This window comes from Tyto alba, unplaced genomic scaffold (assembly GCF_018691265.1).
Source record: "Tyto alba isolate M040663 unplaced genomic scaffold, T.alba_DEE_v4.0 Super-Scaffold_1, whole genome shotgun sequence".
NCBI classification, from domain to species: domain Eukaryota; kingdom Metazoa; phylum Chordata; class Aves; order Strigiformes; family Tytonidae; genus Tyto; species Tyto alba.
Window position 1 is genome coordinate 27,677,031 of NW_024881261.1, and position 23,231 is coordinate 27,700,261.

Consider the following 23,231-nt stretch of genomic DNA (forward strand, 5'->3'; position numbering starts at 1 on the left):
GTAATATTTAAACACTCTGTATAAGCTCCTAAGTTTTTCCTGCATAGCAGAAGTATGCTTGTTGACCAGTAAGCTTATTTAGGAAGCGCAGCACTTTGTGTTCTTCACTTATGACCCAGTTACAGCCCTGTGTAAATGAGAAGTTGGGATTGCCGACACATTGTGGTTTTACAGGAATTTTGAGTTTGAACATATTCTGCGGTTTAATGAGAATAACGTTGGAACTTGGAAATAACTTGTGAAAGTAGAAAAATACCCTGAAGTGCACCTGCCTCATATATTTCCATAAGAAGATTGTACAAGACACTTAACTGTCTATCTTTGCAGTATATCTGTTTTCCAAGAATTTATCTGTGTGTGGTTTGTATTTGCGATCTCTTCAATTTGTTTGGGTATGTTGAGGCCAAGTGATATTTTGTGTATGGAAACTGAAGGTTTTGCTCTTCGTTACCCCTAGAATTTTATTTATTTACAGTTATTTAAGTCTGGCACAGGCTGAGTGCTGACGTGTAGACAGTGAGGTACTCCGGGGTCCCTCTTGCTTTCCTCAGAGTATAAGGCTGAGGAATAGACATGGGGCTGCAGGAAGATCTGTGATAATCTGGGAAGATCTATGATAAACCCATGTCTAAGACCTGGCAGCCACCAGCTGGGACCAGGATGTGATGAGAAAGAAGGATAAGTTGTTTGTGCTTGACCCAACTCCATTGCAATGATATGGCTGAGACTTAGGAGGCCTAAAGACGAATTCTCTGTTGCTCCCTTGTTGAATTTCTTTCAGTTCCTCCCATACATGTTTTTTATATGGTTTCTTACATGCTTTAAGACTTGCCATGATGCACAGTTTGCTCTGGTGTTTCCCTTATGTATATTCATCTTGGCAGAATCACTAAGAACCAGAGTGCCATGTTAAAAGAAGAATGTTGAAACTGTGTGGTATATTGGGCCTAAATTGCTGGGTTTGGTGGCAGAGGCTGCAGGGGGTGAGGGGACATCACCTGGGCTGCCCTTTGGAAATGCTGCCGAGGGACCGTGGCTGCACCAGACTGAAGTGAGGGCATCCCTGCGGGACTGCAGTCACCCCAGGCCACAGGGGGGGCATCCTTGGGGGCTGGGACCAGTGGAGGAGGAGTCCAGGTTGGGACAGAGGAAATGGATTGAAGGAGCAAGGAGCCGCGGAAGAACAAATGAGAAACAAGGAGCAAACAGAACCCATGGCACACCCAACCCACAGCCTCCTGTGCTGCCTGTTGCCTTGCCAAAGGTGTGGGGCTGGACTGAGTGTAAGGCATGCTGGAAACAGGGGAAGTTAGCCCAGGAAAGGTGGGGAGAAAAGGTGTTTGACTGAAGTCCAGCCTTGGGAAGGTGGAGGAGAAGTTTCCCTCTGTGTTTGCTGAAATGCATAGTCTCTTTTTTTCCCCTCAGTGCCTGAAACAGTAATTATAAGTGTGTTAATTGGCAATTAATAAAGTAAAATTAAGTTACATTCCCTGAGCTGAGATTGCTTTGCCCATGATGTACAGACAAGAAGTTTTGGGGGTACTTGTACTTCTCTCCTGTTTTTTTGGGGGGGTACTTGTACTTCTCTTCTGGTTTTTGAGTCTTTGGCGTTTACCTTAATCACCTTTACAGCTCTGCTTTTGAATGTTGGAAGCCTAGAGATGCATATCCTTTCAAATAAACAAACAAAAATCTGAGCGCTGAAATTTTTACGTGATGATGAGACTCTGGAGAGCTGCCTTTAGGAAAAATTCCTGGTATTGCAGGAGGCACGATAAAATCGCCAGAGTTGGTGGCCCTGCTGTGTTGCCTCTCCTCCCTCCGCTCAACATCTACAGCCTTCGCTGCTTGTGTTGGTCTCCTTCACCGTATTGATTTTTACAGTGTAATCTACTCGGAGCAAGGGTTTTGTCTATTATGCGCTTGTAATGCACCACATGTGAATTACTATAGAAATAATCTAATACAAAGTGCCTGGGATTTCAAGCATCGAGCGGTTCGTAGCCAAAAAAGCATTTGGCCAAAAAAAAAGCTGCGTTTTTGTGCTCCCTCTGCTGGATCTGGAGGAGCAGGGAGCAGCCCCGGGCCCGAGCGCCGCCGGTTCCCCGGCTCACACCCGGCAGCAGCCCTACCCGGCACCGGTGGGTGTCTGCAGGAAGGACTTGGTGCTTTCCAGTGTCCGCTCGTGCCAGCTGCGTCACGGGACGTGAACCGCGTGTGAATGTGAAAAGGGTGGAGATTGTGTGGCATCGAGTTGTGCCACAGCGAGTCCATGCTTTCACACCTGGAAAGGGTGGCTGATGCAGGGTGTAAGGTGTTTCCAGTTGTCTCCTCTTCCCCACCCATCTATTCTCATTTTCAGGTGGAGCCATCTACCTCCAAACTGTCCCAGTGTGACTGTTTTGGGAGTCTTCCCAGAAACAGGGTGAGAGAACAGATCAAGCTTTAATAAAAAGCTAATTGTATTTTTAGAAAGTGATTCCAGCCCAGAGCAAAACCCTGTGGAGTGTGCTGGCAGAGCTGGGGCTGGCGTGAGGGCACTGGAACAGGCTGGGGTGGTGGTGAGGGAGATGGTAGAGCCCCTGAGCAGGTTGTGTGGTGAAACCAGGGAGCAGATGCTGGTGGGGACGTGCCAGTGTCCTTAGAATAAGCTTGGACCTGATTTGTGAAAGGGCTGGGTGGTCTGTAATGTGAATTCACAGAAATGTTAATGGGGATAGCCCTTTTAAGAGGTGCTTTATAAAACAAAGTACGAATTGTGGTACCAGTTTTACAGATGGGCAGAACTAAAGCACAGAGGAGGGGAGTGAAGCGGTGGCTTTGTGTGTTGCAGCAGTGCAGTTTAAGCTGGTTTAAGCAGCCTCTGTTCCTACCCTCTGCCATCACGGCTGATCACTCCTGCCCTGTGCCCACTCCCTGTATTGTGTTGGCACAGCTGTTTATGAGACAACATGCTGAAGGAAATTAGTTCCCCCGATCCAGCTAACCATGCAGCTGCACAGATGCAGGGTTGGAAGCAAACGTCTGGGAGAGAGAAGTGAGAGGTAAAGTTTAAGCTGCCAAGTAAATGCTACAGCCCAGTTTGCCCAAGTCCCATCCTGTCACACCTGGAATGGTACCCAGCTCCTGGGGCAGACTGAACAGAAGTTTATCCTTTGGAGGAACAAGCTTAAAAGTTGGATAAATAACTAATTCCAACTTTATTAAAGACCCAGTCTGCATTAGCCGAGAAAGTCATGTTAACACATACTAAATCTGAATCAATTAACATGTTTTTCCTGGCTTGTATAAGCAGAACAAAAGCACTGGGGAAAACTTCTGGATGAGAATAAATGTGTTCTGGGGGAAAACATTCACAGTTCAATGAGGCCTTAAAAGCCAATCCTTCACCCTGGGTGCCTGTCAATATGTAACTTCTCCAAAATTGCCATTTGTTGTGAGACAACCAAACCAGCAGAGTTCCCGTCTGAAGCAGACGGTCCCTTGGTGGCACTGTACATGTTGGGGTGGGATGACTGTTTCTAACATATGGTTTTCAGACATGTTTTTATTCTTTGTGAATTTATCAGGGAACAGAATAAATATGACTTCGGAACAAATATTGAATGGGACTAACAAGTTATTTGTAATAACTTGACGTTTTTCTTCTGCATTTTTTAAGTCACCTGTGACTTCTGCATCATACGAGTTGTTAGGGAAATGTCTGCTCCTACAGCTGGTCCTTGGGGAGGAACCTGGACTGGGCATGAATTGTGTGCCCTTTTTTTTTTTTTTATAGTACTTGCTTTTTCGTGTTTGATGGAAAATTCTTTTGCTTTAAAGTTATTTGGAAGTTAGTCATAGGAGAAGCAAAATGCAGTCATCGTGTTCCTTTCTTCAATATTTGCTGAGTTTTGGAGCCTAGTAGTTATTAAGGCTGTAAGGATACCTTGTCTGCCTGCTGAAATTGTAACAAAATATGTAGTGGCCATAAACATTCCCATCTCCCTTTGCAGTCTTTTTTTTTATAATTAAAAAGCATTTCCTAGAAGTCGCAGTGCTGTGCCAACATAATCCATAAACTTGCTTTGTTTTGCTATAGACAGGATGGTGGTTTTGAGGTATTTTGGCATATTCATTTAAGCAGAGTTTGGGGGTTGGTTTATTTTTTTAATGGCACTTAGCTCACAACAGTCAGTGAGTACCCTTTATAAAGAGAATAAAAGAGACTTCAGCATGACCTTTAACTGAAATAAAAATTACCATTTGGCTCAGAAAATTTTGATAGAAACCTCAACAGAATTCTTACTATCTCTCATTGTTACAGGCAAGAAAATGTGTAAGACTTAAACTGCTAGAGGGAGTCTTAAAAGCTTGGGGGTGGCAGAGCTGGGCTGGATCCCTGACCTGGTCCCTCAGATCTGGTCCTCCAGGCTTGGTTCTGGGACTCCTAAATGCTCTTCGTTCATTTCAGGTTTGTTCAGTGAGGTTCTTCAAATGCTGCAGTGTTACACAGGAGAAGGGAAGCATGATGTGTCTGTATTTTGACTGCAGGAAAATGGATCTTGTTATGTGAGGGCGTTGAGGAAACAGTCCCCAGCAACCAAGAGGAAGAAAGGCCCGTGGGAAATATTCAGGTAGGAAAGCTTTATGGACCATCAGGAGGTAAAAACCCTTGTGGGCCTTCAGTCTTTTTCCAGATGCTGCATCATGTTTTATGCTTTGATGGCTGATATGGTCACTATGAAAGTTTATTTGTTGTTTCAAGAAGCAGTCCTGTTTGGTCAATTGATTGCAACAACAAAACACTGCAAGCAAACCCCTCAGCATAAACATTCCTTGGGCTATCCCTGGCATAATATTGATCCTGATACGGAATACAAACAAATTACTCTTTGCATGAGCCATTCAAGCTATAAAACAGAGCAATAATATGTTCTACTTGCTGCCAATAAATATGCATTTATAATAAACAAAGTAGAAATCCCTGAGTAGAAATGAACAATAGTTTCAATAATGTGTTCAATAGCTCATGTCCCGCTGTTGTACAGAATTAAAAAAACAGAGAGTGGGCATTCCAGGATTTCTGTTGCCTCCCCCCTATGAAAAAAAATCTTTGCAAGCTTGTTCTGTTGCTGTTTTTGCTTTGCTTGTTTTTGTTTTGTTTGTTTGTTTGTTTTTTGTTGTTGGGTCTTTTTGTTTGTTTGTTTTTTAGGTACTCTAAGTATTTTATAAAGCAATAGGTAATCTCATCTTTGCTTTATTTCCAGTGTAGTTCAGAGCTTCTCAAGAATTTGGTCTACACCTTCATTTTCTTGTGGACCAGCTGCCTTTCCTTACATTGTTATGTGGGTCATCTCCACTTTCACTCCTTGTCATATGCCTGTGGCATTTTCTTATATTGGGAAACAGCGTTAAAGACACTTTCACGTATTTGGAGTTGTTTTGAATGCAGCTGAAATTAAGGGGAGGGAGGAGTCAGTACCCTTGTGCCCATCACCACCGAGAGTTCATCGATGATAACTGGACCTATTTCCAAAAGGAAAAAGTTAGTGTTCACTAGAACATAAATTTTTCTTTTTTTTTTTTAATTTCTGTTTTATTTTTTTTAATCTGCTCTATCATGCTCATATATCCTCCTCCCCCTCATCTGTATTTTCAGTGCTGCACTTTGATGAGCTACACACAGTTGACCTGAAGGCATTTCTTGATGAACATTTCTGTCTGCTCTCAGCCTTGAAAAACTCAACCTTTTCAAGAGCTGCATGGGAGAAAAATGTGTAAGACTAATATTTGTAGGCTGAAAGACAGGGGAGAAGAAAGACGGATGTGTAAAACTTGCTTCCAGCAGAAATGCCATCCCTCTTTTACCTCTGATAATTAGAAGCATTTCTGACATGGCTACAAAAGGAAGTTAGTGGTGTATGCCTGCTATTTGCTGTGTTTTGTACTGCAGGACTGTTTTCAGTTTTTGTATGGTAATGCTTTCTTCTATTTTGTTTTAAGACAAAACACAAATTTCAACTGATACTCAACTGTTACATTATGATTCATCCATACCTCCTACATTTTAAGCAATTACTTCCAAGTACTTACACATGATTGTTTATAAAAATTGAGGGTTGTTACTCAAGTTCACATTTTGAGTACTTTTTCATAATGTTTAGAAAAGCTGAAGAGCATAAATCTTTTCATTAATAGTTCTAACTGAAATCATACGGGAAGACTAGGAGGAGGGGAGGCTTTAGCTGCTGTCATTTTTGCCAGGAAAAAATCTTGGCTATATTAAGAAACACAGTAGTACTGATTGTAACTCTAATAGGAGATTTAGAGGACATTGCATATAATTTTTGGTGGTCCCTTAACAAGTATACTGTATTTTATGCCCCCTGAATATAGGTTTAAGACTTGGGTCTTTTATTATAAAAATGTGTGCAGGCATAGAAATGCAGCAAATGATTTAAAAAAACCCAAATACCACACCAAAAAACACCCTGTTTAAAACTGTATTCCTGAAAATTTCCTGGAGATTTCCCTTGACTCGGATCCTAGTTTAAAATAAAAATCACTTTTCTGTTCTGTGAAGCAACTTGGGCAAGAAGTTCCTTGCTGAGCCTTCGGGTCATGTGGCCTCGCTGCTGTAGAGCTGGAATGTTTGCCATGGTATTTCCGGAGGCTTCATAAACACACAGAAAGAACAGGGGGGGTTAGGAGGATTTTAAAAAAAATTATTATATTATCTCTTTCCCCCACCCCCGCCCTTTTTTTTTTTTTTTTTCCTTTTTTTTTTTTTTTTTTGACAGCCTGAATTCATTACACTTTAGATGTGAGGTTTTTTAGGAATTCAGAATAGTTTTTGTCTGATCAATCCAATGAGTTTTAAGAATTTATCTGTTTCTTAAACAAAAAAGATAAAAGATATTTGGCACTTCTTTAATTGCTGGATTCACCTAGAATTATTTCTTACTTAGTGTAATACCTGGCAACCTACATATTAAGCCTATCTCCTCTATTTAGATGGTCTTAATGGTTTACTTTTGGCATGTGTCACTGTGAGTGACATTCAGTAATCTGACTTGATAGCTGTCACCTTGCAAGCTGGAGTAATGCAAACAAAAGATGAGCACTCAAACAAGCTTACAGTGAAGAGCCTTTTCCTAAGTCCTGCTGCAGCAGCATAGAATCCCCAAGTCAAATCAGAAAAGCAGAGAATTAGTTCTGGCTCCTGGGATATGAGGGTTAAGATTATGCAAACCTCCTCTTTCTAACTGTAGGAGTAGCACGTGCTCCTTTTGAGACTTTGCAAACACCTGCTCAAACTGAGATGGTGAAGACCTCTGTGTTGAGTCTGTAATGTCATGGATATGTTATGCCTTAGTGGCAAGGTGGGCTGAAGGAGACCCTGCAGTCTCTCTCGCACCCCTGGGCTGGCAGAGATGCATCTTCTCCTCCTCCCTCCCCCTTCCAGCTGAGCTGAGCTGCCTGTTGAACAAGGGCAGAGAACTGATCTGTTTTAAAAATAACCTGGCAAAAATGGGGAGGGAGGAGGAGGATGAATGGACTATTTTTAGCTTAACCAACTCTGTTAGCTACACAGTACCATAAAGCTGTCCTAATGCTACCAAAAGGGATGGGGAGAGGGCAGCACAAGGGGAGCTGGTAACAAGTGGCCAGAGGTAGGAACTGCTTGTTCCAGCTTTGCCACTGCAAAATAACACCCTGGCAATGCGTCTGTGTATTCCATGAGGCCGCTCAAGGGCATGGTCAGTGGAGTGTTTATAACCATAGCAAGAGGTGCTTGTTGCTGAGTCAGAGTATTAATTCTATGAGAACTCACAAAAAGGCAGCATAGTTTAGCATAGAGCTTTCCTTGAAAGTATAAAACAGTAGAATTTTTTTTTTTTTATTCCCCCCCAAATTCAGGCCCTGAATTGGTGTACCAAAAAGGAGCTTTGGTAGGTCTAGAATTGAGCAAGAGCGTGGGTTCTGCACATTGCCAGGGCTTCCTCACTCCTTCCTCCTCTCCCCTACCAAACTTTGAAGCCCATCTTTTTGTGACTAATTATTTAATTATATTCTCCTGGTGTGAAAGTATAGCATCATTTACTTTATTAAAATAATACTTATGTTTTTGTTTCAATAAAATATGTAATGTCTGATTGCCACAGGTGGCATATTGTCTGACTCCTGTGGGTATCCTTGCACACCTGTGTTGACATAGCAACATCAATGTTGGACAACAGCAGGGAAAGAAAGAAGAGGAGCAATAAAATGAAGTGAATAGCTGGGAAGGTCTTAGGGTAGGAAGAATAAAGCAAAGACACAGCAGGAAAAAAGGGTGGAGGTTTGAGGAAGGGGAAATTGTCCCTCCCCAAACCAGCTTTGTTGACAGAGATGTAAGGAGAATATGGGGATTTTCCCATCTAAAAGAAGATGGGAAGAACCGGTTGAGGTAGCTGTAGTGATAATTTTGGAAGCATTCCCATGCTGTAGGGGTACAGCAATTGCTGTCTAGGCCACTGATGTTTTTGTCACTTCTGTTTGCATTTCTGCAATTTCAAATATGTAAAGCTGAGTTGAAGCATGCTTTGAGTCTGAAGGTAGGCAGCTGAACTGGTAATGTTCCCACTGTTTTCTGGGTGCTCTGTCCCTTGTCGTGTCAGTACTGGTGTGGGGACTGGGGAATGGAGAGTCCTTTTTTCCTCTGCTTACCTCAGTGGTTATCGGTAGAAAACTCTTGCATTTTGTGCCATGAATCACATACTATGACAATTTGTCAAAGTCTTCTGGATTGATCTAGTCTAGACCAGTTGTACCTACTGGTCTGTAGCTAGAGCAGCCATCTGAAAGGGAATGGTATGGAACTGAGAATTAGTCCTGAAGCTCTTGGACTGCTATACGTGGGGAAAACCACACTGTTTCAACAATCAGCTTAAATATAAACGCTCTGGTATTTATAAGTTACCTTTTGTAAAAGTAAGCCATGATTCAAAGGCAAACTGTGTTTTAAGTTGAGCGTTAGCTGCTTGTATGTTTTTTTTCAAAGTGAACACGTAGACATGTGGAGAAATACTGAAGAAATCTTGTACAGTATAACCGAGTAAAATGTTGGTAACTTCTTACTTGAGTTATCTTCAGTGCTGTGCTTTTTACTAGAAAACGCTGTAGCACCTTAATTTTCAGGTGAAAAAGGGACACAAATCCACCTCTTGTGTATCAGAAATAGTGTGTAAGAGCTTCTTCATTTTTGAGATGTTCCAGTGTTTGATCTTGCTTCTTAGTATATCTCACTGGTTTGTTGCTTCTGTGCCTTTATGAGAATGTGCAAAGACTTTATGAAGTTAATTTCACAATGATAGTATGTACATCTGAATAATACTTTTCATGTCTTTTGGCTTTGCCCCTTGCCATCTAAGACTTCCCAAGCCTTTATAAGGAAACTTTGTTTAGGCAAGCCGGAGGGAATCATGGATGAAACTTGTTCTCAAAAGCTACATGTTCTTAATTGGCTTTGACAGTGGTTGGGAAAGATGTCACTTCAGCATAGTGAAAAGCAACCAAAATAAATTATATTTTTAATGAAGGATTCTCTATCTGGATGAATTGACACTGGCAGGACAGTATTGGTTAAAAATAGAAGAACCTTCTGCAGACACATTGCAGTTTATCCTGGTTTTATTTTGTCTAAATAAAAAGCAATGTACACATACTGACTGTAGACAGGCCTTGTAGTCTGAGGTACTTCCTTTGGCAGATGGCTTCTGATTTATTTATTTAGTTAAAAAGTATTGCTTTGAAGGGAGACAAAGTAGAATCAGTATTCAAGTATTCTGTTTATCACGTGACTGCATGGGAGATTGCTGTATCCTCTACTAAACCTATTTTATGGTGATATGGACAAGATTCTTGCAGCCTTTTAAGGGATGCTAGCCAGCATTCCTCTGTGCAAAGGAGCATTTCCAAAAGAAATAATATGCTGATTGGATATTTATGTTTGTTCAATGCAAAAGTATTTGTAGCTAACTGGCAAATATTTTATTTTTCTATCTTCCCTCTCCCCCTTAGTCTTGTTTATCTCCTCACTGTTTTCTTCCAACTATTAGAAACGTGTTCTTCTAGGGTATTTTAGGTCAGCTGCTTTGCAAGCCAAGAATTTGTATCTTTTCACTGAAAGCATATGTAAGGAAAGGGTTTTTAATTGTATAGCTTATGCATATGTATATTGTATATATTAGACATATGTTAGATGTATTAGATACATGTGTGTAAGCTGAGATTTTGTTTTAGAACAAGAACTAATGGTTGATGATTATGTATTATATATGTATTTTTAAATGACTAACAAATTTAAAATAAGGCTAAATTAACGTGCAGTAATAATGCTGTTGCTGATTTTTAAATATGATTCATATTGAACAGTATTTAACTGAAATCCTCCATTTAATCTTAGTGAAGTTAGAAATTTCAAGGTACAATTTTTTTTCACACATCTTACTAGGCCTTGATATTTCTGATAGCACAGCTTTCTTTTTCAGGCCTTCGAGTGGGAAAAAAGAAAGAGAAATTTATTTCCTTCTCAAGACAAAAGAACAATGCAAGTGTAATCTCAGCTCTCAGTTTTTCTTTTGTCTATGGCTAAATCCATCTCTTAACCTGGTATGATTAATCTGGTTTGATTTGTTCATCTTTTTTGGAGTTTATGAAAGGACAAGGGAAAGAGAGGAAAAAAAATTCCTTTGAATCACCTATCAGTGATTCAAATGCTGCCTTGAATCATAAAGATATGTATGACTGAGATCTGTGTTGTGTGCGGGAAATGCTGTGTGGAATGCCAGCAGGTGTATAGCCTGAACTGATGATCAGGGCCAAGCATTTAAACATGTTGTACACTGCTGAGAATGTATAGTCTGCACCACAGATCAAGCTAAGGCTTTTCAAAGAAAACATTTTGAGCTAACAAATCATGTAAACCTCCATATATACGATGTAATGTAAAATCTCACAAGTGAAAATAAACCCAGTTGAGCTGAAGAATGTGAATCTGCAGAGGAGCATGTCTGCAACACCGCGTGGGGTCCCTTCTGATGCTTGCTTATACCTGTCCCATACAGTGGAAAATTCAAACAACTGAAAACTAAAAATACTGCTTTACAAATAGAGTGGAAGGAAGAAAACAGGCATTAGCGCCACCTTTCAAAGATACTAAGTGTTTGCCCCAGTAACAGTCTGGTGGCAGAGAGCTCAACAAAATAATTACAGGTTGAATAAGGTGTTTCTTTTTGTTGACTTTGAATAGGGCACTTCTGTAATTTAATGGAATTTCCTCTTGCTCATGTGCATTCCTACTGGGTGGACAGAAGATTGCTAAATTCTATAGGCTGATTTTTGGTTAATATATTTTATCAATGACCATTTTATTACTATCGTTTTAAATGTAAATATTCCCAGTCTCTTCAGGTGCTCTTATACAGCATGCTTTTCACCCCCACCAGTGATTTGCGTTTCTACCCTTTGATTTTTGTCTCATTTTGCTCTGAATCCGTAAGTTTCTCTTACAAACTATTTCCAACCATCAGATTATCGCTACACCTTTAATGTGAGCTATGGCATCAGAGAAACGCTGTTTTCTCAGGTCCCAGTTTGATAGCAGATTTCCTTCTCTGAGCACGTTCTTCCTTTGGACTCTTCAAATGTCCACCAAATAGAATGGATCCTTGATTGGTTGGTGGGTCAGATGCCTGCCTGTGCAGAGAGTCCATTTAACATCTACTATACGGTAATGCGGGATTTTTTGGCCATTGTTGCTCTGGACCTGATAGAAACTGAGAAGGTTAGAGGTGGAGTGCTCTTTGTCAGTTTGTGGAGTCTTGCGGTGCTTTTTCCTGCCCTTCCCTCACACCTCCAGCATTTCTGGTTCCCAACACCCGTCGGGTGCATTTTTTTCTCACAGTGCCTCAAGCTCACACCTGGAGACCCCATCCCCTCTATCTGCTTGCAGCCCTCAGGTCCTGTTGGTTTGCAGTCAGAGCATTTCGGGAGTTCATGTAGAGGGAGACAAAGAGTCCTTGCATTAGAGGGGTATACCCCGCGAGAACACGTACCTACAAAGCATCTCGTGGGCAGATATGAGCTTGATCTGCTCGTCTTCAGCTGGCCGCATTCTGTGTGAAGCCAAACCAGAAGCCCCACATCCATCGTTAGCATTGTGTTGAGTTGGAGCTAATAAGCTCGGTCTCTTGGCAGGATGTGTTAGATCAGGCTTACTGCTGTGCTAATTGTGCTTACACAGCTTCCAGTTTGGAGCTGGCTCATTTACAGCTGGCTTGGATGGTGGCCAAGAAGGCTCGCCTTTGCCTGCAGTATGCCATGTAGACATACACACATCCAGCACTTGAGCGTGTCTGTCAATAGCAGGAAATTATATTCGGAGGGAGGGGAAAAATCTTTGGCCTGGCTGCAAGCATAAACAAGGACAATATTAATGGATGAGGAAGTAGGTAACAATTTTAATAAGGAGGATTGCTTATTCCAAACGTAGATACACTACCACAAGTTGTTTTCGGCTCCTATATTTGGCCCCATCTTATTGCTCATTTACCACTCTTCTGTTTTTGTTTTGTTTTTCAGTATTTCTTGGGAACGTTTCCCGCATTTAAACTTCATTGTAAAAGTGAGCAGCAGCCTGGTATTTTAACTGGGAAACAGAAACTAATCTAAACACAAGGTTAAAAAGAGGCAAAATTTCAGAGGGGAGAAATTTGCCTTTAGGGTTAGCCCATCCTCTGTTTTTGTCTTCCTTACTTCATATGTTAGCAAATTAGTTTGTACATTGGTTATAATATAGTGTCAAGGATCTGCCCATCCTAGTGTTGAAGTGCTGTAGTTACCTAAAGGTATAAAATACTAGTAAGAGGAATTATGTAGGAAGAAGAAACCCAGAGCTGTAGAAGGCTGAAGTTTGTTTGTTTAGGTTTGAAAAACGAGAGCTCAGAATGGCTTGAAAGACACATCCTCATCTGGCATAGATTGGTTTCATCAGTTACCAACAGTTGTGTTATTTACTTCATCAAGAATGTGCCCCCTCAAATATTAAGAAATCTTCTGTCTGTGAAAGAGTATGGTGGTGGATGGGAACATATGAGTGTGTATGTGTATAAATACAGAGAAAACTGGTCTTCTTTTATTGTGAAATAATAAAATGATTCATCAGCTATATCACTATGAGCACTCTTAATATTTGAGCCTATTTTTCTAAAATTTTTTTCTTGGTCACAAACATCCATGCCTCGCTGCATTAATTTGCTTGACAGTTTAGAGGCCGCTTCTCTATTTGAGCAAGCCTCAAAGAGACAGTACCAACCTTTTAGTTCTAAAATTGCTGTTATTAAAACAACCAGGGGAATGTATCTCTGGAAAGGCAGAGTTAAATAATGATTTATCTCCCAGAATTAATTTGAAATTTCAGCAGCACTAAATAATATTTTAGTGGCAGTATAATCCTGTATATTACATATTCAGTCTGCAGACAGCATTGCCAGTGGAAGAACCTTGCAGTATTTAAATGACACTAACACCATGGTATTATATTCAGGTCACTAGGGGGCATTTTACAGGATTGAAGTTATCTGGCAGAATGTCAAGGGTGAATCGCATAATCTCTGTTTCTTTGCCTCTCCAAATATGTAGATTAGGGGTTTAAAAAAACCCACCACAATTACACCTAACTCACCAGTGTTCCTTTTCTGTCTCGGCCCACTGTATCACCTGTGCACCGCATGCACCGTCAACAAATGCTGAGAGCGTAACCGAAGGAAAAGGGACTAATAGCTATAGATGGCTCAAATGGCTGCTGATATAAGTGGAGAAAACAGTGTACTGAGGATTGTGTTGTGGTTTGTTTTTTTTTTGTTTTTTTTTTTTTTTTTTTTCCCCCCTGTATGAATCGGAGCAATTGATAGATAAGCATCAACCCAAGTGTTTGGCTTTTGTGGCAGGTGTCAGCGGGTGTCCAGAATGATGGAAAATGCTTAGCCCCAAAATGACTGTTTTCCAGAGCAGATCCCTAACACTAACCTTCTGAAGAGCCAGGCGCACTCTTGTAATTGAATATACCAAAGGAGACAGACACCTCTCTCCCTTTTGTGCCTTAGAAATTCCTTCTAAATTCATGTGTGTGGCCCATCATAATGATTTTGATACCTCTTTTCAAATGTACTCATCGTTCAGACAGCTCTGGTTGAATTTAGAGAGAGATATTAGGCTGTGAAAAGCATGTGTTCTCAGCAGCTTATTTCTGCCTCTGGCAGAAGTTACTGCCATTCAGATCTGCTAGCTAGATAGTTCACATGATTATTCAGTGCACCATTAGAGACAAACTGAGCTGGGTTAGTTTAAACATGTAAATAGCAGCTTTGGATCATTCTTTCTGCAAGAAACAGATAATCATCACAGAAGCAGCCTAGCTGGCTGATAGGTAGTAAATTTCACTACGTGAGTCTTCCCTTATCTTTCCTTCACTGAGCTTTAACTACAGCTTTTGGAGTGATACAAACCCTTGGAAAAAATAAAAACAATAATAATGAAAGGGAAAAAAAAAAAAAAGAGGATCAGTTTAAGGCAAGGGAAATTGGAAGTGAAATCTAAATTCCAGTGGGCAATGGTGACATGCTGGTTGGACAGGGCTTGATGAAACTTTCCAACCAGTATAGCAGCCATCGTGTGAACAGGACAAAGGGCTCTGCCCTTTCTTTGCTCAGAGTGGTTTAGGGGGGAATCCCAACAACAGTTTGCTTATTTGAAGAGTTTGCTTTCGTCTAGCCTAGAATGTGAGCTAAGCTGCTGTATAGTAATTCCTGTTTTCTTCTTGCTTCACTCCATATGATGGGAAATTCTTAGGAAAGTCTCAGGGGAAAGAGGTGTGTTTGGCTGCTGTGTACCAGGGCTCGAAAGGAGTGCTGAAGGTACTGGAAATTATTTTTTAGGTCATCTTTCCAAAAGTAGCCTTAACTTCTTACTAGGGAATGGTGCAAGACTCGTATCTGCAGAGAAGCATTGGCTATGCGAATGGACGAATTGCCTTACTTGGCAGACCTGCTGCCGTAGGAGGCTGTGGAGGCAGATCAGCAGGTTAAACACGGCTATGGACAACAGGTCCGTGAACATACACCAAAGGGAACATACGTTCCCACTAGCATTTGGCTGTGGATGCTGGGGAGTAAAAGCAATAAACTGCAGATAATGGCTGGGCTCATGTATGCTGCCTACAGAGTGTCTTCTGCTGACCTTGGAGACAGGAGACTGAGCTAGATGGGTGACTGGGTATGGCATGTCTGCTGTTCCCACTGCATTCAGGTATGAAACAATGCTTAAAATATTCACACTGTATTTTAAGTTACATGCAGGGGCATAGGATATTCTTCAGTCATCTGCCTTTTTTTGTTTACAAGGGAAAAGACTAAACTTTCAATATCTTTGTGGGGTTTGTGTAGCCTACTTTCACAGAGGATAAGGTTTTCAGTTTAGATTTTGAGGACTGTGCTCTCTTGATCTTGATGATGATTTTGTTGTCACTAGCTTTTGTTTTAAAGCAGGCAGCCAGTTCTGCGCCACCATTTCTGCTGGGTGTTTTTTCAAGTTATAGGCAGTGGGCTTTCCTGAAAAATGTCCATAGACAAAGAACTCTCCAGAGTGGGTCTCTACTCATCTGTGCAGTTAGCAATAACTGCTATGAGTTGTCATTTTAAAATAAAAATAGAAAATGTAAAATATTGATTACATATGCAAGTACAAGAAATGTACATCTGTATACTCGCTCACCAGAAGCTTGTAGATAAGAAGAGATTTAAATCACATTTTTCCTTCTAATGTGACACAGCAAGTAATAGTTCTACTCTTTTACTGAGGAAGTATGTATGAAAACATAAGGCTGTGAGCTTGTGGAGAGAGCTTTATTCCAGCTCTTTCGTTAAACGAAGTAACATCGGAAATCTTCTGAGACTTCTTTCCCTAAATAAGGGACACATGCTTGTTACTGTGGTGCAACAGTGAACAATACCATGAGGTTCAGGATTGGAGAGATCTTTGTTGTTTGTCAAATGCATGCTGTATACTAGGTATTTACTGTACTCTATACACACTAGAAATAAACAGTGCCCTGGCAGTTAATGTTACTATGCCACTTGTACTGCCTTTTCAATGCATTTGCTAAGGCTGAAACATGTTCTTGCACTAAGGTTTAGGTAGTCCAGTATCTGTCTTTCTCAACAGAAATAATAGTGCTTCTCTCACTAGTGGTACACAGCTAAAGCCTGTTTTCCTCCCAGCTCATTGAAGGCCAGCATCTGGACCACAGCCTTCTCTATGCTTAACCATTGTGACTTTTTGGATGAAATCAGGTTGAACCATTGCCAGCTATGGTTTATGCCCAGAAACTTGTCAAACCAACTTGTGCCTCTAGCTTCTTATAAGGACTGGTCAGGGAGATAAGAAGATTATAGGACAATCTACATTATTTTATGAGATGGTGTGTATATAATAAGCTCTGAATAATTACACAATGAACTAATCATCCAGCAAATTGTTAGGTTCTTCAGTAGGGGACCTCAATAATAGGTCTGGCATAAACAGAACTTTTCTTTTAATAGCAGTTGTCAAGGGGCTTTAAGTAGTGTTTATCTGAAGTTGAACTGATACCAAGTTCACTTTCCAGTTATTTGTAGAATGAAAATTCTTTGTGCAGCGTCAACCTGAATGATGAATCAAAGATATTTTAGAAATTTAGTCTTTTGTGTAGTTTCATTTTAATGTTTATTACCTTCCTCCAAAATGTAGTGCAGGGTTGTAGATTCTAGTCTTAAATTATTAAATTATGCCTTATTAAAGATTCTGAGTGACAAGTAACTATGGATCTTAATATGATGACGTTATAGGTCCATACCGTATTTGCTCATCTTGTTGCATAAAGGTAGCTAGACTGCTCCAAACAGTTTAGTAGATTGGATTCACTTTTGATATTGGTCAAGAATTATACCTGTGACAACATCCAGCATTTTGGGGAAGGTTTTGCCTTTGTCTTCAGTAGCTAGGAAATTTATTTCCTTGGATATAAATAAACAAAACACAATTTACTACTTGTAACATGAATGTACCATGCGAGGTACCAGAATTGTGATGGTTATAGGTGTAACGTTCTCTGATGGAGAAGCTGTACTTTGCAGTGTCTGCTTTCTTTGCAAACTTGGAGTTGGTTTGGGTTTTTTTGGCAACGAGTGTGCACGCATACATGCATACACACACAAAGCGCATTATCAGCCTGAAGCTTCAGGCTAAATGTGTGAGCCCAGGTGTCAGATTTCTAATACCCTTTGCATGAAACGTGAAATAATTGCTCAAGTGTAGGAACTGTATGTATTTTTATGAAATGTGAAGTACAGGCGCAGTCTGTGATTTCAAGTGTCTTCTGAAAATGTGCATGTGGTAAGGTCACGATATCTTCAAAAAAAACTTTTAATATTCTTGAACTTTAGACTTCTCAATCTTTAAAAGTGGAGTGAATGACAGAATACCTTAAATACCTCTGTATGTGTTTATATTTAGTAGGTGTAAAACCACTTGCACTGAGCTAACTTACTGCAAAGGAGAAACATCTGCAGAATTAATTTTCATGAAGTAGATGGTTCTTTTAAGTTCCTGTGTTGTGAAACTGGCTTCACAGCCAAGAGGGGAAGAAACATACAGCTATAGCGATCTGTTAAATAAATGTAATAAGTGAATTGTGTAAATAAACATGAGTGACAAAGAGATAATAGAGGGAGAGCAAAAAGCACTCATACACAAAGAACAGTGGATGGTGCCTACCTCTCCATCATGATCCGAAACCCCTAGAAGAATCAAAGGCTTCATTCTTGCTGGAGAGACTGAAAGAAGGTCGAGTTCAAAAATAGCTTTGGGTCGAAAAGGAGGGAGGAGAGGGAGATAGTATATAGTCACTGAGATGAGTAACTTCAGATAATGTTTGAGTGTCTGAGACGTCACTGAGAGAAGTGCTACTTAGGAAGAGGCCTGCCTTAGCTTATATTTTCAGTGTAGAGCCACGTGAAATCAATACCTGAAATAAGTTGCTCCGGGTGCAGGTCGTCATTATACCCTATTTACTGGTCTCTATTGATCCTCTTTTTCCATGTCTGTGATGCTGGGACTTCTGAGGCCACATGCCTTGGTTGTCTTTGTGGCAATAAGCTAAGCTGTTCTATGAATCTTTCCTAATGAATTATGGAGGAAAAAACCTGTCCTGTTCCTCAACTAGTTAAGACTTTTAGGAGGACAGTAAAGGCTCTTGTGTCAGTTAGCCCTTATACTTGTCCTCAGTTGTGTCCTCACTTAGAAAGCTATAGATTGTCATGAATGCTGATCATATGCTCTAATCCTTACCACCACTGTATCACCTTGGAGTCATGAATGAACTTGTTTTTGTAATGCATGGATACAAGAGATGTCAAGTCAAACTGTACAGAAAACTGAAGTCAAAACAAGTTTTTCAAATAGAAAAGATTTTGACTAAAAAGTTTGGTTTGGAAATGTGGCTATATCACTATTACTGCAAGTATTTGCACTGTTTCTCTGATCCTTGCCAGTTTCCTTGCCCTAGGAATACAGGCTAAGTAAAAGCCTGCGTAACTTATAAGAAATGCATATCCTAGAGGTAAATGTCAGTGTGACAGCTCTTGGGACTAGATGTTATGTAAGGATTTTTTTTTTTTTTTTTTCATAGAACATGACCAGATAGGAAACATCTATTTCCAGGTGTGCCTTACTGTTATACTGTTCAACTCTGATCTGCAAATTCCCTAGTGCGAGTAAAAGAGTAATTTGATTTCTAAGCCATTATTTTCATCTTCCTCAGCTCTGTCTGCCAGAAGGAGTGCTAATGCAGTAGCACCAAATCTAGTTGGAGGCCAGTAACTAGCAGTGTACCCCAGTGTTCAATACTGGCTCTAATACTGTTCAGCATCATCATTAGGGATCTGGATGATGGAGCACAGTGCACCCTCAGCAAACTTACAGATGTCACAAAACTGGGAGGAGTGGCTGATGACACTAGAGGGTCATACTGCCATGCAGAAGGAACTTGGCAGGCTGGAGAAATGGGCTGACAGGAACCTGATGAAATTCAACGATGGGGCAAACAGTCTTTCACCTGGGGAGAGGAACAGCCCCAGGTACCAGTATTTGCTGAGGGCCCCCCAGCTGGAAAACAGCTTGGCAGAAAAGGTCTTGGGGGTCCTGGTGGACACCAAGTTAAACGTGAGCCAGCTATGTGCCTGGGCTGCAAAGGTGGCTAATGGTATCCTGGGCTGCTCAGGCAGAGCACTGTCAGCAGGTCCCGGGAGGTGATCCTTCTCTGCTCCGCACTGGTGAGGCCACACCTGGAGTGCTGAGTCCAGCGCTGGGCTCCTCGTCACGGGAGACATATGGACGTACTGCAGAGTCCAACAAAGGGGCCACAAAGGTGATTAAGGGACTGGAGCATCGCACGCACAAGGAAAGGCTGAGAGAACTGGGACTGTTTAGCCTGGAGAAGAGAAGACTCAGGGGGGTTTCACCAATGTATATAAATTCCTGAAGGGGAGGTGCATAGAAGATGGAGCCAGGCTCTGTTCAGTGGTGCCCAGTGAGAGGAAACGGGGCAATGGGCACAAGCCTCAACCATTCTGTGATTCTGTAACTCTGGCCATGTTTTCAGTGAGGTGGTTACTCATGCACCAGGACCTAGACTGAGGTAAACAACTGATTCTTGTGTTAGCTAGGTATGGCTTTTAGTGAACTTGGATTTGGCAATTTCAAAGATTACCACAAAATGAAATCTGAGCAAAACGAATAGGGAGCATCATGAAGTTAATACCTTTGCTGAGAGAGAAGGTAGCTTTATAGGCAGTGTGGCCTGAAGAGTGGGGATTGGGTGCCAAACTGTGAAGCATTTGTAGCAGCAGAAATGGTTTAATGTTGCTGAGAGTCCTTTCCTATATGCATTAAAAATAGAAGTGAAGTAGTGGTGGGCTTCATTTCAGCCACATGTACAAATGTTTTGACTAGATACTCTCTAGATTTAGAAACAAGGTAGGATCTAATATGCCAAGGAGGAAGGGTTTATTTAATCTTTTTAAAAAGACTTTTTTTACGGGCTGAATCCTTGATAATCTTAGCTGCTGACACCTGTGTTTAGGTTTTGAGGAAGTAAGTGTCTTCTGCAGGCATCTCAGTATTTTAACTATAGTTTTCAAAAAAATTTTAAAATATGGGTGAGGTGTAATGCTATCAAATGAGATACAAGAGTCTGAAAACCCCCGCTCAATAAACTGATATGTTCTTCAGGAAATTGATGATATATCAAAAGCTGTTTCTCCAGATAGCAATCACTGGCTTAGCTTCCCAAAATGAATGTGAAATTCGAACACTGAGAGAAAGCTGTGTCTGCTTAAAATGGTGCTGGGTTTGTATACAGAGTTCTGGTCTTATCTTGAAAGGGATTCTGACACACAGCAAAACTGATGAAAACTGTTTCAGCCAGCAGTACTTTCTTTTGACCTTAAGCATTTCTTGGTTTATGTGTATGAGATTCATTCAAAGACGATTTGATGGGTTTTTTTCTTTTTATACTGGATAAAAACAGGTCCTGCAATTAAAAGATAAGATATATATTTAAACTGAAGCATATTCTCCCATACAAGAATAAAACTATGAATGTATGTATTTCTGTTAAATCTTTTGTGTACAGGGCATAGAAGGCTACATCTGTGGTGGTGGTGGCGGCGGTGGCGGTGTTTTTTTTCTTTTAGAATAGCTGAATGTTTTCTTCAATTAATCTGTTCTGTGGCTAATCCGGAAGTCTTTGCCACCGGTGTGGAAATGAAGCACTGTCCACTGGCCCAACTGGTATCTTGCATTTAAGTCTCCTGGTAGAAGCAACAGCATGACCCATTTATGGTTTGTGCCTAATAGATTGTATCTCTTGAAAATGAGCATTCATAGGTTTCTTGTGTTAAACTAAAAGTTATTGTTGTAAAGGGTGCTCTTCATTGACAGGGCTGCTAGCGAAGGGTGGCCTGTTGCTGTCCTGTTTGGTGGGGCGCTGGAGTCCCTGGGGTCAGCTGTGGGCACAGAGCTGCTGAACTCACAAGATCCACTGGGAAATGTGAAAGCTTTGGGGTGAAATTCGGGTTTTGAGATGTGGGTGGATGTTGTTTGGTCAGTCAGTGTATTTGTGTTTTTTGACCCTGTTGGGTTGCTCTTTATATTTAGTGTGGCGAGTACCATAAATGCGTGCCTGCACTGAGCCACTGCTTAGTTGACCAAATACATGATCTGATTTTTGCACTGAGCAGTTTTTTCACAAACTGGCATAATTCCCGCTAGTCCTGCTTTCATATCTGTCTAATAAAATGAGTGATCTTTAGTGTTTGCACATGATGTCTTGGAGTCATTAATTATTTATCTTCATGACTGCATGTGTGAGAGAGAGGATTTGATTGTCCCTGTTTTACAGGAGAAAGACTGGGCATGAATTGACTTGTAGACTCTGCCTGTGCTATCGTAAAGTGCTCCATAGAATGACTCTGTCCTAAAGCTTTTCAAAAGCTGCAAGGGAGGGTGTTTCACATTATGCTACACTTTATTTCTAGAAGATTCGAGAGCAAACTGCTGCAGTCACTGGACTGGAAGCAATAGTGCCTTTGCTCACTTTTTCTTCAATCTCTAAAAGTCCTTATCAAAAATTGTTAGTGTTTCGAAGTCTCATTATGGTGTAAGAGTCTTGTGTGTACTGAAGGAAGCTCAAACCAGCTCAATTGTTTCTTTTGAGGGCAAGGTGCAGCGTGTTGTTTGTGCAGCCAGGCTTTGGCAATGCCTTCCCCTCCCCAACTTCTTTGTCCCCCTTCTTCCCTTCCCCCGCCTCCCCAATTATTTTTCCAGAGACCTTGGCTTGCTGCTTCTGGGGCAGCAGCAGCAGCTGCTAGTGCTGTCCTGTAATTCTTCCATCTCGGTCACAGGGGACTGGAAGGGAAAAGACGGTCTGTCTCAGCAGCAGTCCACCAGCTGCCGCTACAATCTATAATGCGTAAATTTGCAAAATATAGCTTTTAATTTTGCTTTGCAGTCAGAATGAAAAACTAGAGCGCACTACCACTGCCATCATTGATTGATTAATAGAAATTTATGCTCCCTGCTCCCTGGTTCAGACTTGGACAAAAAGTACTTACAAGTGGCTAAAAATAAAAGGTAAGAATCCTGACAGACTTTCACACCGGCAGAGTAATTAACAATACAGCGTTGTGCATGTATGCTTGAGAATATGCTCTAGATAAAAGCTGTTGAGTAACACAAAAATATTCAACTAAATTAGAGTATACAATTATGCATAGGGTCATAATATTTTCTGAAGTACATGGATAAGCAGGACTTCTTTGTTACAGTGTCAGTGAATGAGGGCGCTCCACAGATTCTAGCATAAGTAGTTTTCCTGAAAACGTATATTAAAACAGTTTTGGTTTTGAGGCTTTTTTTGAGGGAGAGAGAAAGGAGGATGAAGGAGAATAGGCAGGATAGTTACTGTTCTTACTCCAACTTCATAGCCAGCAGAGAATCAACAGTACTGTGTGTTTTGTGTGCAGTCATATACCTCGAGTAAGGAAATAGCACACAGAAAAGATAAGCAATCCCCAAACTGTCATCAGAAATGGATTTTGTAACCTCTTTGGTGTGTATATATGAATGATGAAACTTTTTCTTGGACCATTCAAGAGGAACCAGACAAAACATGGCTGGAATTTGTGGAAGAACTTGTTTGCACTGAATAGTTTGGCTCAGCGGGTAGTTCAGAAGACTTGAACTAATAAAACACTGTTCATCCATGAAAATAATTCATGTGGCTGTGGCACACATTGTTGGCCAGAGAAAGACTGTTGTGTGTGTAACTGAGAGAACTAATTTTATGACAAGTCCATTTTGGAGCTGATGTCCCTTGAGACCCTGTTGCCTCTTCATTTTTCTTTAAAGGCTCTCAAGTCCTTTGTTATGGAAGTTACATGGGAGCTGTAGTGCATGAAGGCTAGCACAGAAATCTTTGCATGCCAAGTTGTTACAGGGACCATGAGGTGGTCTGCATCCAGGCTTCCTTGCTTGTAGAAGAGCTCATGGCAGCTGGCTATCTGCTCTCCTCGGTTGGTTTCATTGGGGGCAGGGGACTTGGAGAAGCCAGC

At 41.0% G+C, this 23,231-nt stretch overlaps 1 protein-coding gene across 7 annotated transcripts in view; it reads left to right on the forward strand.

Annotated features, from left to right (window-relative positions):
- The window catches only part of ZMIZ1 (zinc finger MIZ-type containing 1), a 359,077-nt gene that overhangs the window by 119,968 nt on the left and 215,878 nt on the right, over positions 1 to 23,231 (forward strand). For 5 of the 7 annotated variants that reach the window (XM_042792940.1, XM_042792963.1, XM_042792956.1 and 2 more), the window contains exon 3: positions 4,534 to 4,616. The exons of 1 other annotated variant lie outside the window; for it this stretch is intronic. The gene's annotated coding sequence lies outside the window, so the exon portion shown is untranslated. Of the gene's footprint in view, positions 1 to 4,513; positions 4,617 to 23,231 lie in introns of those variants that run through there. One more of the 7 variants, XM_032982157.2, reaches the window with a different exon arrangement.